This window comes from Phyllostomus hastatus, unplaced genomic scaffold (genome assembly GCF_019186645.2).
Source record: "Phyllostomus hastatus isolate PE091 unplaced genomic scaffold, TTU_PhHast_1.1 phas_contig_210, whole genome shotgun sequence".
NCBI lineage: Eukaryota > Metazoa > Chordata > Mammalia > Chiroptera > Phyllostomidae > Phyllostomus > Phyllostomus hastatus.
The window spans coordinates 14,049,641-14,066,617 of NW_025333737.1; the positions used below are offsets into that span (position 1 = coordinate 14,049,641).

A 16,977-nucleotide genomic window follows, 5' to 3' on the forward strand; every position below is an offset into this window, starting at 1 on the left:
ATGTAATTCTAATCCCACCAGTAGGAGGGGTCTGCTTTGTGACCTCAGGCTGGCTACTTGCCTTCTACAGCCCTTTGAAAAAAATTTTATGGGAGTGATAGAGATCTACCATCCCAAATGTCCACGCTAATAAAATAGCACCTCTGCCGCGAACAAGGGAACCTATAAACCAGAGGGTGAGCATCAGTCCACAGAAGCAGACATTACCTCTGCTTCGGGAAACTTGACCGGGTCCCTGGACACAGTGACAGAGGCCAGTCACTTTCTAGCCAATAGACAACCGTGGGACTCAGCCCTGAGAAGGGCAGATGGGGAACGTAGTCCGTGTTTGTTCTGCTCTTTGCCCCTGTGTCCCAGGGACCTGTGGGGAGGGTCCCAGTTCCTCCGGCTAAGCTGAGCGGGCGCTGCCTGGGGGGTGAAGGGCCTCTGCTCATCTCCCCTTGCCAAGTTACGCGGCCACATGATTGAAACACCAGCGCTTGGTGGGGAACAGGTGCCCGGAGCGTGGGCATGCCACAGAAAGAGAGAAGAGGGAACTGGCACGGGGTGAGGAACAGAGAGGCCGCAGACACAGTCGTCCTACAGAAGGGCGGCCATGTGGCAGGCAGCCACGAAAGCAGCCATAGAACAGCACAGATGGAGGCTCGTGGATGTAAGTATGGAATGGCGTGACCTCTGTGACTTTATAGGAGAGAAAACGGACGTCCAGCAAAGGTCACCCACTTATTCGCCAGATATTTTTTTAAGAGCTGACTATGTGCCAGGTGCTGGGCCATTGTTTTGGTTAAATATTGCTGCACAACACATCACCCCCAAACTCAGAGGCCTAGAACAATAGTTCTTTTGCTCCAGTTCACACCTCTGTGGGTTGACTGAGCTCAGCTGTGGGGGTGTTTCGCACCACATGGTGATGACTGAGGCTGTGGTCATCTGGGGCAGGACTCAGCCGGAACCTCCCAGGTGCTCACTCAGGAGGTGGCGGTTGATGTGGACCGCTGGCTGGAGACCAGCTGGCCACCGCACCGGCACGCTGGGGTTCTCCTCTCTATGGCTCCTCCACATGTCTTGGGCTTCTCAAAGCAAGGTGACTGATTTCTAACAGCCAGGAAGTGGAAGGTATCAGTCCTCTTAAGGCTTAGAAGCCCCAGAATGTTGCATTTTATTGGTCAAAACCAGTCATAGAGTGTATTAGTTACCACTGCTGCATAACAGATAATCCCCAAACTTAGTGGTGTAAATGATGATAAATATTCATCTCTCGGTTTCTGTGATTAGCCAGGAATTCTGGGGCAGTTTTGCTGGGTGGCTCTGTCCTGGAATACCTCATGAGATGCAGTCCGAGGTCAGCCAAAGCTGTGCTCATCTGCAGGCCCGACTGGGCCTGGAGGCTCCATTTCCAAGGTGGCTCACTCATATAGTTGGCAAAGCAGTGCTTGCTGTTGGCGGGGAGACTCGGATTTTCTGTGCACAGGCCAATCCCCAGGCTGCTCGAGTGTCCTCGTGACATGGTGGCTGGCTTCCCCCGGACTGAGGGATCCACGAGGCCCAGGCAGAAACCTCAATGCCCTTCATGACATCAGACGTGGCCACCTCTGCCATACTCTTTTGTCGCACAGACCAATCCCTGATTCACCATAAAAGTGACTGTGAGAGGACACGAAAGACCAGGAAGGGAGGATCCCTGGGACCATCTTGGAGGCGGGCTGCCACACAAGGCCAGCACAGATGTCCAAGGCATGGAGAAATAAACTCTATCCCTGGATGGGAGGAAGGGCCGAGATTCTGTGGCCATCTTTAATCCACCAGAGCCTCCAGCGACGCAGCGGAGGGCCGATCAGAGGGGCTTTGTGCTCACAGAGCTTCCAGTCTGGAGGAGCATGCGGGAAAGCTTGGCAGGGAATGGGTGTGTCTGTCGTCTTCATCATGCAGACCAGGCTCCGGAAAGGCCAATATGCCCATATCATGCAGTGAGTGACGGCAGAGCTGAGACAAATACTCAGGCCCTTTGGATCCTAAGCCAAGTCCTTCTTTCCCTCACCCTGCGCAGCGCTGCTGCTCCCTGTGTTCCAGGGCTGGGTTCTCACGAGGGGGCACACAACTGTATGCAGTGTAGAACAGGCATGTGAAGCAAATCACGTCTTTAAAAAGAACAGAAGGAAATGTAAACAAAATGGTGACAATTGTTAACAGGTGGTAAGAAAACAAGTGAGTTTTTTCTTCCTTCTTCTAGGTTTCTGTGTTTTTTTAATACTCTAAATTGAGCTGCTATCACTTTCAGAGTAGAACAACCTAGACCATTTCCTGCTGCGGTGGATTGCAGCGGGGGCGGGGGCGAGCAGGAGAGAGGGGAGCTGGGGTCCTGGAGGGGAGACGGGGCAGCCGGAGCAGCTGGGCAGGAGGCCGCTGTCGGTGGGTTTTGGCTCCTCCTCTGCTGTGTGATATTCACTGTGCTCCAAGTTTTGGGTTCTTCTGAAAGTCACCTGTTGTGGATTAGCTCACCTGTGCAAACAAAGCTGCACCCCTCTGCTGAGGCTGGGAGGTAGAACCTCCTGGGAAAGAAAAGCTGTTTCCCACGCTCCAGGCGTGGGCAGAGCACAGGAAACTAGAGGGCTGAAGTTTCCCTTCTGGGTGGGATAGACCTCCAACGCTGCTTTCTGGTCCAAGATCAAGGTGACTGCCTCTCAAATGAGTTTATGTACCAGGACAAGAGAGAATATTTGAAATCAATGTTTTCCTGGCAACTCTAAGAAATGTAATCACTGTAGATAAAAGCTGTTCAATTATTTGAAATATTGGAAGTCTTTTTTGTTTTTCTGCAGCCACACAGTAACTTCTTTCACTTCTGGTTTTGGAAGTGAAAACGACCCCGTTGTCTTCCTGAATGCATTATACTCTATGGCCAGTAGTTTCCCCTAGAGTGAAAAACAACAACCTCCATTAATTGAGCACCTATCATGTAAAGATGCTATATTAAACGTTTTTACATACACTGTGTTTATAAGAACATATGATGTGAATATCTCCACTATACAGACGAGGAAACAGAGGCTCAAGGAGGTTCAGTATCATCTCCAAGATCACATGGCTCAGAAGTGACAGAGGCAAAACCTGAGCCCAGGTCCAAATGACCCCAAAGCCACTAACCTAATGCTGCTTCCCTAAGAAGAACATTATAATAACATTAGAAGACATTTGAAATCTTACATCCCTCCATCCTAATTTAAGATAGCAGTTTGGGGAGGACGGTGCAAGGTTCTGCTTTTTGAAAATGGACTTTGTATCAGACACCCCTTATGCAGCACTTCCAGCCACTGCTGCAGGGGCCGGTTCTGTGAGTGCTCCTTCCAGCTCCCAGCAGGTGTGGTCTGACAGTGTCTTATCTCGGGCTGGAAGCTGGCCCTCTCAGCCCCCACCCAGGGCATCTTCGTCAACGCCCGTTCAGTGTCAGGCTGATGAACCCTACAGCTCTGCCCCATCCTTGCTTTGGTCCCTGATCCTCAAGTTCACACCCAGGGCTCACAACCCCGCCCCCCCACACCGCCCCCACCCCTCCCGCCAACATATTCATATGTCAGCTTTTGTCTCAAGTTCTGGTTTCTGGGGAATTCTGGCCAAAACAAAGTCAAATATTTTCTTTGTCTAAGCTCCCACCCAAATATAGAGCATCTTTGTCTTCTGAACCACATGGGTGCTGGGTGCAGTAACTACATGGAAACGGCGAAGGCTGGCAATCCACCATGTCCATGCACAGTTCTGCGTCACAACCTGGTTCAGGGCTGACATCGCCCACTGACTTCCAGCTACTCTGTGTAAGGGTGTATACGTCCCCCTTGCAAGATTTAAAAGAAACAAACAGCTTCCCCCTGTGTTTAGGTGAATGAGTATGTCGTTAAGTGGCTAGCTGAGCCCTCCCACTCCTTTTGCTTAAGGGTCAGTGTTTCTGGTGATGATGAGAGACCCCGGGCTGGGACCAGCACCTGGTGGCCACACAGCTGACCCTCCATCCTGGAGTTAGTATTGTGCCTCAGGGTGATTCCAGGCAAGCTGGAGATTGACTTTCTCATGCTGGAGTGGAGCAGAAGGCCTGGTGGCTGGAAGCAAGGCAGCGAGGATGGCAGGGGATGTCAAGTTACAGGGGAAGTGAGGAAGCAACTGCCCTGTGGTGTTCTCCTCACGGAGCATCAGGAGGGCCTGCGAGAGGCAAGGCGCAGTGTAGGCAGGGAGGAAACTGTCAGTCTTCCAGCCTAGAAATCCCACTCTGGCTCTGCTCCGCATCAGTGAGAAGCCACCAGTCCCCAAACGGCCCTCAGAATGACAGAGCTATGAGACATGTATATTTAATAACCTCGAGTCTCACGTTTTAACTAGCAAAGTAAACAATCGGCAGCACTCTGCTGCTCCGTGATGGCCGGGAATTATTCACAGGAGTCGCAACCCACTGAGAGATGTCCTTCTATAAAAACCCTCAGGATGTCCCTCAAGTAGCCCTTCCCACCCCTTCCCACTACTTAAGGGGTGAGGTGTTCTGGTGGGGACGAGAATATCTCACCTCTCAATGACAGTGGCAGTCCTTCCCATTATTAACAGGGTTTTATTTTAGAAGGGAAAGGCTGCCGAGAATGATGCTCTCCCCACTGCATCATCCCAGAGAGTGCCCTGCAGCCATGCAGAATGAACAGAAAGGGCTGGAGGCTGCACCATCTCTGCTTATTCTCCCTGAGGAGTTGGGGGAGGGGAAAACCCGGGAGTTGAGTGTCTTTAGGAACTCCAGTTCCGTGGTCACACCTGACCTTGTCATCACTCACAATTGTTGTTCTGTGAAAACCTCGCCTTCCCTGTCCCACTCCGAATGAATTCAAAATCTGGATCTTCTCTCCTGCCCCCACATGTTACCTCCCATTCATCTCCTCCTCCTGGGATTTCCTTGCATCTCCATCCAACATAGAACCCATGAACAGCCCTCCTGCAGTTGGCAGGACACCAAATTGTTTTGTGTTTCTCCAGTTCCTGGCCTTGTAAGTACCTGAGTCTGGATCCTCCACTCCTGGGCCCAGCTGCAGAGCCCCAGACAACCATGCATCCAACTCTGTGGTCCTGGGGCCCTCAGGGCTGCCTAGAATTCTCCCTCTCAACCTGGCAGCTCCCTCTCTCATTTTTCTCAGTGGCTTTTCCAGTTCTTCACTGTTTCCCTCAAAGCTGCTGTTATCACCTCTCACCCACTCTCAAGAGATGACTTTGCTTCTCACTTTAGAGCTAAAAAGTAGATGTCAATAGGCAGGAATTTCCTCAACTTCCTATCTTTGACCTATGAATGAATCCACACCCACACCCATTCTTATCTGCATCCACCTCCTCTTGGTATAGGAGCAGACCCTCTTCTTGCCTCTGGCGACTCCCCTGTCCCCTGTCCTCTCCCAGCCAGCCTCTTCACTCTCTTGTCTTAGCTCTCCTCCTAGGGAGCCTCTACATTTCCATCCCTACCTATACCGCTTTGGCCCATGACCCAAATAACCTTCTCATTTCCAAATCCCAAGGTGTACTGTTCAGACCTCTTCTAACTTGACCCTTCTGAGACATATGTCACTATTGACCACTCCCTCCTTCTCTAATCTATTCTCCTTTGGTGACAACATTCTTGTTTGTTTTTGTTTTGTTTTGTTTTAACCACCTTTCTGGTTTCTGGCAACCTCTAAACATTAGTGGGGTTTTCCAGAGGTCATAAGTGCCCATTCTATGCCCCATAGCACCTGGGCTTACTTTTGTGGGAGCCTATGCTGGGCTATCAATTTGTTGGTCTTTCTCTACTAGATCTAATGCCTGAAGTTCACCACATTTACACTTTTTTTAAACAAGTACCTTCATCTCCATTCCCTGTGATTACCACACTGCTTGGTACTTACTCAGTTCTCAGTGACTGCTCATTCATTGATGGTACAGCTTGTGGCACAATGGAGTCCTAACATTTTTTAGGTGTACAGGTGGACCAACTTTTTTTTTGCATACTTTGTAACCATTTCTCCCTTTGAAAGTGCAGTGCAGTGTCAAAAAACTAAATTAAAAATCTTAGAGCATTTTTTGGTTTAGAGTTCCATGAGAAAATAGGGATTACCTTGAAATGTCATAATTTGGAATAATGCAAGTATACCAGAACCTCTGTTGATTTAAGCTGAAGCCTGGGGTGTGAGAGAGACTGGGGTGATGGGGGGAGTAAGGGGGAGCAAATGGCAGAGTAATAACATGGGCTTGAATTTCTATGACTTCTACCTCTACCGTAGGTGGAAAAGTTTAGTTCACTTTGTACATGCCGTACATATAGAGCAGCTATTTGGGGCACAAAGTAAGAAATCTTGTTCAATATCTGAATAGCATCACAACCCCCTGACCTTTGTCATAGGTCACTGTAATAAGTCACAGGTGCCAAATTGTAAAATCACTCTTTTCATTTGTAAGTTCAGTGGTAAGTTATAGCAATGGAACATTGACTTCAAGGCAGTGCTCCCATATTACACTGCCCATTGATGAAGATTAGTGACATTTGCTTCTTTTCCCTTTTGAAAGTTATCCGTCCTGTTTCTGGCAGCAAGAAAGGGCCTTGTAACAGGTGCTGGAGCAGAGCAGTCAGGAGAAGCCTGGTCCTTATGGTCATGAACGCTGGCTCTCAGCTGGTCTGTGATCTTGGACACATCACTGTCCTATGTGAGCTTTGGCTTCTGCATCCATCAAGTGGAGAAAAATAACAGCCATACCTACCACACAGGGATATTGTAGGGTTTCAGTGAATTAATGTATACAGAGGCCTTGACATAGTATCTGGGCATTATAACCTCTTAATGGGCAGACAGTGTTAATGTTATGTTATACATTCATTTATTTTTCAAAACATTCAAATTCCTCATTTTTCAAGAAGAAGGTCTCTTTCTAAGTGTTCATTATTGGATCTTATTGGCCTCCAGTTTGAGGTGAGGTTCATAGTGTTTTAATTAATCTAATAATTACGTAGGGCTTGGCATGGGCAAGGACGTGGGTGGGCACTCTGAGCACACCGCCATCAGAAGACCCTTGCAGTGGTATAGCCTCAGGGCCCGTGCCTACCCCTTCTCTTGAGGTAGGGATTTTAAGATGTGGCTGAGCAGAGCCTTGGGCTCTTTCTCCACTGATAATTGCCCTTGATGCATATTTCCGGATATCCAAGACTGGAGCCCTCTCTTGCTGAGGCAAGAGTTCCTTTTCCTTTGGGAAAGGCCAAGGTTTGGCAAGGATTGGTGATCCTGTCACAACGTCCTGACAAGGCTGATCAGTGTGTGCAGAGCTGCCCCTGCAAACACAGGACTCACCAGATATCACAGCAAAAAAAAAAAAAAAAAAAAAAAGGGTTGTTGCATGGAGTCATTCATCCCTTGTAGAAGGGGCTGGGTGGAAGGGGACTGACCTTGAAATTGAGGTCAGTGACTTCTGGGCCAGATGTGTGTCTGGAACACAAGGATGGGGAGAGGAATGTGGCTGGCAGGGTGGGCAGAGCTTGACGGCATTGGAATGAAGCTCCAGAGGGCAAGGCACCCTCCTGGGATTATGACTGGGCCTGGTGATGGCAGTGAGGAAGGGTGTGTTTGCCACCAAGATATTTAAGCATTGTTTCACGAGTCAGAGAACAAGACTGGCTTGTTGCTTCATCCTAGGCTTTCAGATTCAATTCTTACTGTGACCCACTCAGGGCACTGTTCTGAATTTCTCAGTCGTTGACCTCCAGCCCAACTAAGCAAGTCTCTCAACCATATTAGTCATTTTGAGAATAAAAAAGAGTTTAGCTTTATTTCTGGCAGTCGAATTTGAATTTCGTTACTATGATGGACTTGAAATACGCACCCGTGTGGCTTTTGCACCACATACATCAGAATCACCTTAGGGGAGGGGTGTTGAAAAATGCGCATGTCCTCAGTCCCATTGCACAGACAGAATTGTTAAAATTTTCCAGAGTGAGGCTGAGAATGTTCCTTTTAAAGCCAATGTCTGGGATTTGACGGGGATAGAGGTGTCTGACGGCCTCCTAAAACCTAAAATTGAGTGAATTTGCCCAGGGGGTGACCCCTGGTTCTCGGCGCCTCAGTTCTTCCTCTGGCAGGATCTGGTTCTGTCTCCACTTGTTGCTAGGCTGCAGGACACGGAAATTAATAAGTGCAAAGAGCTGGGTAAGGCGGTGCAGCCTTGTTGGCAGATAAGAGCAGCTCTGACTCCTTCCACCTGGGTCCCTCCAAGGAACCCTGCATCCATCCCTCTCCCCCAGCTCTGCGGGCCGCGGCTCCTTTAACAGACCCGACCAATCGCGCGCCCATTTCCGCGGCGGCTCCTCGCTGCGCAGGTAGGGGCTGGATTGGCAGGGCCTGGCGTGCAGCCTGCTCCGCCCCCACCGCTCTGTGGCTGCCGCGGGCGCGGGGCGGTCCGCCGGCGGGGCGGGGCGGCCCGTGCCCGGGATAGGGCAGAAGGCGGGACGGCGGCCAGATCCTGAGCCGGAGCCACGGTGGCCGCGGAGTATGGAGGCCGGCGCAGTACAATGAGGCAGCCAGCGGATCGGGGTGAGCGTGCCAGGGCCGGGCGGGCTGTGGAGGGAGCGCCGGTGGAGAAGGCCAGGACTGGTAGTGGTCCGACCCCTTAGGGTCCAGGGTGCGCTCTGGAGACAGCGGCCGTTGGCGCTGCGGGGCATAAGGGGGGGGCGGGTTGGGGATGTTTGGGGAGAGCCCAAGGCCCCGCCCTGCTGTCACGGCTCCGGGATTGACGCGGACGCCCACTCACGATTCCCCTCGCTCCCGCGGACCCTTCCTTCTTTTGGGGCGGTGTGGGGTGGTTTGGGCTTGACCCTGGCCAGAGGTGCTCGCTGTCCAGTCCTCCTAGCCTGCAGTCCTCAGGCTCCCGGTTCTGAGCTCCGGGCTCTCCAGGGCCGCGGAGAACCGTCTGCACGGAAACTAGGGAAACAGCTTGTAATTTTATGAATGGGGCCCCGGGTTCCTGCCGCCCCCCTTGTCCAACGTCGCGAAATGTTTGGAAGTCGAGAACCGCAGTTACTTTTACACGGATCTGTCGGAGGCTTTTGGCGCCTCGGGTTGTTTTTCTCCAACTCCTGGAAATCACGGGTGGCCGTGGGGTAGTTTGCATGCCTTAGACATGAGACGGCGGTGTGCCGAAAGACGGGAATCGGAAGGTTAACAAGTGACATTGGGCCGAGGCCTAACGCCAGGTGTCCTGCCCCAGAGCGCGGGTGTGACGGTGGAGGCTGTGGTTACGGGTGAGCACACGCAGGAAGCGGTGGGAGCGGGAGAAGGAATGAACAGTAGACTTAAGTTGCACCGTGCACACTGCCCAGAAAACGCGGCTAACGTGGGAGTTGGTGGAGGGGAATTTCCCCTTTTGGAAAAGGTTTTTGGAAAACTTAGCCCCTCGGTGGGTTGATGGTTACTTCATCGATTGTTACAGGTTATGGGTACAGGGCATCAAATGTAAAGGCAAAGTCTTTTTCCACCCTTGCTCTTTTTCCCAAAGCTATGAAGTACTTTGTGACTACATTTTATAGACATTGCACAGGGAGGAACAGCGTGGGCACCATGAAGGCAGGGGTGGTGCCATATTTATGGTTTGAAGTCTCAGGCTTTGACACCATGGGCTGCTCACCACAAGAATCGGAAGGTACCAGCCTCTTGCATGTTTTAATGATTTTCATCCAGGAGTCCTCTCAGGAGCCAGATGTAAATTGGAAGGTAAACAACGAGTGACTTTTGTGTGGAAACCAGTAAGGGAAAACGGAGAGGCAAACAAATGACCCTTGAGCTCTGGGTTAGGGAGTGTCTGAGGAATCTACGTGTGTGGCTTCAGAGCCCCGAGACACAGTGAAGCCTATCTCATAGGAAATGTTAGAAGAGTGGAACTGCCTTTTCTATTAGCTCTTACCCAGCCCTCAAACTAATGACTTTCACATTCTTCCGAAAGTCAGTAGTTGGTCCAAGCTTACGGAAAGCAAGCAAGCTTCCTGAGGTGATGGCGATGGAGTGGGATTTTTGCCATATAATTCTTTCTTTCACAGGGACCTCTGGGAGTGTCAGTGGAGGCTGGAGCAGGGCTTTGGAGGGGCTCAGAGTGAACTCAACTTGCCTGAACATTTGTGTCCAGGAAAAGGTGCTGTGTCTGAGAGGAAGAAGATTAACCAACTGACTCAGGTTGGAAGGTGGTGGCAATGAGACAGCTGACAAGTAACCCAAGGCCTGGGACAGATGAAAGGGAGGGAGAGTTCAAGAGTTTGGTTGGGTGGAGTGTGCTGGGCCTCACTGAGGTTTGAAGAGCAAGTAGAAGGCCATTGAGAGGATTGGAGACACAGTGTGCACCACTTGGATTGTTTATTAGTGGTTATGTTTTAGACTGTGGTTATGTTTAGTGGTTATGTTTCGGGGGAGAAGCAGGCAAGACTAGGCTTTTAGGTAGAATAAATATATAGGATGTTTTGGAGTTTGGGTCAAAAAGAAATTCCTTGTAGTCAAAAATATTCAACTAATTATTATCGAGAGTCAGGTATGTGCCAGAAATTGCAAGGCATTGTGGGTTTGATGGAGGGAAAGGGGAAAAAAATGAGTTGAGAGTTTGTTTCTACCATATGATTCACCTACCCTCCAAGTCAAAAGCTGTCATCTTCTGAGGGCTTTCTGAGGCTTTGAGACTTTCCTGAGGCTTTAACCAAAGAAACAAGAGAAATGCATAGATTATTGCTTAAGATATGAACAAAACAGAGTAGCAGCACAATTTACAATAGCCAAGAGCTGGAAGCAACCTAAGTGCCCATCAGTAAATGAATGGATCAAAAAACTATCCCTCAGGGTCTACTTTCTTCTGTCTAATCCTCCTTCTCTCCTGAGGGTCCTCCTTGGGAATTGTTGAAGTCACAGGGAATATTTGTTCTTTGATTCTGTCCCAAAGCAGAAGCAGAAGGTGGCTAGTTTGTGTAATTTTCATTTATTTATTTACTTACTTATTATGTAGAGAAGAAGAGGGAGAATGAGAGAAGGAGGGAGGGAGGGGGAGAGAGAAAGAAAGAAACATTGATTTGCTCTTCCACTTATTGATGCATTCATTGGTGGTTTCTTGTATGTGCTCTGACCTGGGATTGAACCTGCAACCTTGACTTATTGGGTCAACACTGAAACCAGTTGAGCCACCTGTCCAGGGCCAGAAGGTGGCTAGTTTAGAAAAGAGAGCATTTGTTGAAGTACAGCTTTGCTAGGTACTTACTTTCATTACACACACACACACACACACACACACACACTGTCCAGCACAAATAACGCCCCCTTTTTTTTAATTCAAAATGACAAGCATGTAATGCTGTAACATAACAATATTACACTCAAGCACACCATATGCCATTTTAGGTGAAATGTTCAAATTGCTGTCCATCTTGTGTGAGACATTCACGTGCCCTACCAACCACACTCAAGCAAGCCCTACTTCTGCTGGACCTTTCTCCTGTCCAGCCCTCAAGCATCCCTCCAGTGGAACTGGCCCCATTTTATAGAAGAGGAAACTGAGGCTCAGAGCAGTTCATTAACTTGCCCAAGTGTAACTTGCCCAACTGGTTAGATGGCGGAGGAAGAATTTCAGTTTGGGACTTGATGATTCCAAATGTGCGTTTTATGTTAGAACAGGCTTGTTTTCCCAGAAGAGGAATGGCAGTTTATTCGAGATAGTCTGGCACAGTGTCTTCTTTGGGCATGTGAAAGGTCAGGTTCAGAAGTGCTTGGAGAATTGTTGCAGTCAGTGTGCTTGTGGTAGAGCAGGAATGAGAACCCCATGTCCTGCCTCTCTACCCAGTGCATTTATGGGTAGTTCCTGTGGCCATGTGGAGATTGGAGTGTACTGCTGTGAAAAGGGTGATCAGACTTATCAGGCCTGTATCCAAATGCTTTCACTTACCAGCATGGTGACCTTGGGCAAATTATTTTCTCTCTCTGCATCAGTTTCTTTATGTGTAAAATGGGACAGTATTCACATTTCAACAATGCTAAGACAGTACAATTTGTCTCTTCTTAATTTCTGGGGAAAAAAAGGGGTCCTATAATCTATGGGATCTCACAGTTGTAGTTGTCAGATGAGCTACGGTAGTACATCTATTTCTTTCTAGGTAGTTGTGGGGATTTCATGAAGTCACTCATGTGCCGGGCACGTAAGGAGCACAGAATAACAGTTGATGCTGTGGAATGACAGAACAGACGGTTAAGAGGAAGGTGGCTCTGGGGAGAATCTCATAAGATTTGCCACTCAGAGCCCAAGCAGTGATCCATGATCTGTGGGTCAGAAGAACGTTTTTCCAATTTGCTTGGAGCTCTGTCCTTTGGCTGACTCTTGTACCCGTGAGAAGCATTAACTTCAGGAGCTAACGAGCCATGGACAAACAGCTCCCTCTGTCTTGCCTGTTTGTTAAGGTCTTTGTCAACTTTAAATCCCAAGTTAAAAATAAATATCATTGTAAGAAGATTGGAAACCTACACTGATGTGAATACTCTTACATGTGAATTTTAAAGCACCTCAGGGTTATGTACAAGATTCTGTGTTACCCCTTCCTAAACTGCTTAGTTGAATTGTGTGAAACATCCATGAGACATTAGTCAGAAGGATGCTAGGAGGTCATGAAAGTACCAAAGCCCTCGACTGGCCTTGGGTGAGGCAGAGAAAGCACTGGAGCTGGCACCAAGAGATGCTGAGGGGTTTCACCTGCTGCCCTCTCTATCCTGGGGTTTTCTCCTGTTGTTATGTGTGTTCTTGGGCACATCGTTTCACCACTCGGGGTCTCCAGAGTCTCTTTTCCAAACTGAGGACCAGATTTCTTAGTCTTCCCCACCCGCCTCTCCAACACAGTGTCATAGATTTTATGTGAGCTTATGAATCTAAGGATATGAGAAGTTAAATGGGTGAAAGGAAATCTTTCAGTACTCCCAAAGTCTCAGTTGGATGTTTGTGATAATGCTTTGTAAAGCAAAACAAAACAAAAACAAAACAACAAACAAACAGTAGGCAGGTGGTAACAATATGAGTTAACTGCCGTTTATGGAGAGTTGCTATGTGCTGGGCACTGCTTCTACTTTGAAACCTCACATCCCCCTGTGAGTAGTAGATACTATTATCAATTGTATTTTAAGACGAGGAAGCAGATTCAGAGAAGTAACTTGTCCAAGATCACAGAGCAAGGACAAGGGCTTGCGGGTGAACTATTTGCACCTCAGGCTTGTCTGTGTTGCTCCCCAGTATGAGCTGTATGGTTGTTTCAGGCAGACCCTGCCTCGTCTTGGAATCCTCTCAAGCCATGCACCCTGGAAGTTTTCCCGATTTAAAAAGTAAGATTCTCCCTGCTTTGAGGTCACACATTCCTACCCTTTTATTATACACTGACACCTGTTTAAATTCTGAGTTCTCATTGAGATCTGCTGTTAAGCCTAATGAATAACCCTTATGGGAATTGCAGAAGACTTGCATCCTTGAAAGTTTTTTTAAATTTAAATTTAAATTTATTTTAAGAGAGAGAGGAAGGGAGGGAGAGAGAGAAGGAGAGAAACATCAGTGTGTGAGAGAAACATCGATTGGTTGGCTCTCAGAGGTCCCCAACTGGGGACGTGGCCTGCAACCCAGGCATGTGCCCCAACAGGGAATTGAACTGGTGACACTTCAGTTCGCGGGCTGGTGCTCAGTCCACTGAGCCACACCAGCCAGAGCTGAAAGTTTTTCTTTAGTGAACAAAAGCCATAGGCCAGGTCACTGTGAGCATAAGTGGGACTGTTTTGCGGAGAATCTTAACATTTGTGTATTGAAACTGGTGGTGGGATGGGAAAACGCATGGGCTTTGAAACAACCAGATACCCTTTGCCTATTGGATTTGCCTGGATGTCGGTTCTAAGGACTCCCTCCAAGAAGATGATTGGAAGTAACAAAGTGAGTGCCTCCCAGTTTATCCTAACAGTTGAGAACAGCATAGGGCAGGAGGAGCTCTCTTCAGCCATAAGCTTATTTAGGATTTAAGATTTAAATCCACCCCTTGGATTGCTCCTGCAAGTAACCTTTCAGAGTCACAATACAGAGTCGCAATCTCCTTTGTTACTGAAAGCTGACATAAGCTGGCCTGTTCTCTTATTCAATTCTGAGTCCTTTATTATGGATAATGCTATCTTTTAGGCAGTGTTCCTAAAGCTGGTTATATTTATCATTGGTGCTTGAAATAGGAAATTTAAAAATCTTTTCACTGAAAGTACTGACTGAAGAATGATTATTAATCTTTCAACACAAATTTAAGTGTCTTCTGGAGCCAAGCATTGTGTTTGGCTTTGGAAATCCAGTGCGGAGCAAAACAGATGTGCTCCTGCCAGCACGTGGCGCATTATCTAGTCTAGACAACAGACGAATCAACAGACATATGTGTCGTATATGTTAAGTTGTGATCTGTTTGAAATCTCCTTCTTCTGAAGAAAAAGAACAGGGCACTGAGAAAGAATAAAGGAAAGGAACCGCCAACTGGGAGTGTGGAGAAGAACATTTCTAGAGAGGGAGTGACATGGGGAAAATATGGCTGCAATGAGGAGGGACAAAGGGGGGGAAGCAGATGGGAAAGGTGGGCAGACCTGTTACAGGAAGAGCAGGTGAGGTAGAGGTGAAAAGCTGGGGGTCAGGAGCCAGATGCGTGAGGGGCCTTGGGCATTCCTTAACCTCTTGGTGCCTCTGTTTCCCACCTCTGAGTGACTGTGAGGACTGAGTGAACTAGTGTCTGGAAGGGCCCGAGAGCAGTGCCTGGCATGTACAGGAAAGGCTGTGGGTAAGGGTTTGCTCACTCCCAGGCAATGGGGAACTTGACATAGAATGGATGAGTTTCTGTCTTGACCAACACTTTTATCATTTCATGTGTAAGGGCTGAGGGTAAGACTAATGGCTAATATGCATGTCTGCTGGGGGCGTTCTAAGGTAGCCTTGGCATTGGACGGTCTGGGGTGCACTTACTATGGAGTCTCGGCTCTTCCTGTAGGAACCTGTGCAGTGGATACGACGCCCAACTGAAGCATGGGTGGACTGGAAGCAGTTGTTCCTCTGCTCCTCCCTGCAATTGTCTGTTTTAGTGTTTGGATATGGAAGGTAGATTCTTAGCCTTTTTTCCTGATAAGAGGCGGCAGAGGCCAGTGGCCTTATTACCAGGTGATCAAACAGGGTGACTCAGAGCTGCTCTATGCAGTACCCACATGAACCCTGTCTCCAGTGTAATTTGATGTGGTGCTTGTCACCTGGAGGAGCAGCCACACCTTGGGGTCACACAGGAGGAGAACATCATAAAATGAATCACTGGCTTTGGTTCTTTGGCTTGGCTTGGATGTTCAGTAAAATACTGTGAACCTAGCTTTATCCAAGTTTATAATTATCCTGTAGCATATTTATTAGAACTGGTTGAATTTATATATAATTGCATTTGTTCTTTTATAAAAAGAAACTTTTATTTGGGAAACATTTTTTAAATTCACAAAAGTAAAGAATAATATAATGAACCCTATGTATTGATTACTCAGTTTCAGTAATTATCAACATTTTGATAATTTTGTTCCAAGATAGTTCCACATTCGAAGCATTGTTGGTGGATTTTTTTCCTCACAGTATAAATGTATTTTTGGAATATAAAATCATATGGGAGATGTGGTTCCAGAGGAAAAAACATTTCTGCATGCTGCAAATTACAGGATTGGTGGTAATTGAAATTCAGAATCTGAAATGAACATTTCTTGCAAGCCCCTTATAGACTTGCTAATGGAAAGCTGGCATAAAGAATTAGAGCGCTTTCAGTTAATCTGTGTGTTTACTAAACACTGACTATGTTGGGCAGTGTATAGGACACATGTATAAAAAGTAAGATAGTTTCTGTCCAACAATGACTTGTAAAATCATGGTCCCTTTCTTCCCCACAAGGAATCATAAGGTTATTTTCAAACATTTCTAGCAAATTAAATTGACACAAAGCCCAAACTATGAAACTGACTAAAAAATGGTATTAGTGGTATATATTAAGTTCAAATTATAGCATTCACTTGTAAAATCAAAGGGACACAGTTAATATGTTGCAAGTGTCTTTATAACTTTTGGGTATTTTTTAAGTGGAAATTCAGATCAACTGTGCTAGAACCCTGTGGCGACCACTTGGTGGAACTCTGCCCAACAGACCTTTCCGTAATGGTGGACGTGTGCCGTATCTGTGCTGTCAGTCTGATAGCCACTGGCCACAGGTGACTGTCAAACATTTGAAACCTGGCTAGTGCAACTGAGAAACTGAAGTTCTGATTTTCATTAATTTTCATTAAACTAGCCACATGTGGCCACATTGGACAGTGTAGCTCCAGGGTTTATAAAACCCATCAGTTTCCATGATAACATGGAATCCAGCACAAGCTAATTTCGGCAACAAATGAAAGAGCACAGTTCGAATGTAGTTCTTGGGCTGAGTACATTTTAGAGACAAGGAGTTTGATTACATAGAGGGAAGAACTGCCTGTCGGGGTTCATAATCTTCCGGTAAGAGCAAGGCTGTGGTGGTTCAGTGACCTGGAGACGTTAGATTGCACGCCATGTCTCCTGGGGCTGAGGATGTTATGAAATGAAGAGTGAATCTCCCGAGTGCAGAGTGCTTGTGTTACTTGTTGCGTTGTGGATCGTCTCCAAGAGGGAGAGAGGCCTCTCTTAAGTGGCTGGTGTGAAGGTTTCAGGAGGTAGGATGGCCCAGCCTTGGGAGCTGTGCTCACTGCCAGGAGGATTTGGAGGCTCAGAGGAGACATGCCAGGGGCCTTGGTCATTTCTTTATCCCCAGCATATCGTAGACTCTTGATAAATATGTTTCAAAAATGGATGATGGTTTTTAGGAATAGATTTAAGAGCAAATAAGAACAGCTTTGAATTTATCTAGAAATTCTGACAAATACGTGCCAAGGG

The 16,977-nt window shown here is 47.6% G+C and overlaps 1 protein-coding gene across 6 annotated transcripts in view; it reads left to right on the plus strand.

Moving 5' to 3' along the window:
• The first annotated feature begins 8,421 nt into the window (after positions 1–8,421).
• Positions 8,422–16,977, plus strand: part of TEX2 (testis expressed 2) — a 94,785-nt gene continuing 86,229 nt past the window's right edge. For 2 of the 6 annotated variants that reach the window (XM_045836056.1, XM_045836061.1), the window contains exon 1: positions 8,422–8,570. The gene's annotated coding sequence lies outside the window, so the exon portion shown is untranslated. Of the gene's footprint in view, positions 8,571–10,069; positions 10,203–16,977 lie in introns of all 6 variants that reach the window. The other 4 variants (XM_045836058.1, XM_045836059.1, XM_045836057.1 and 1 more) reach the window with 4 other exon arrangements.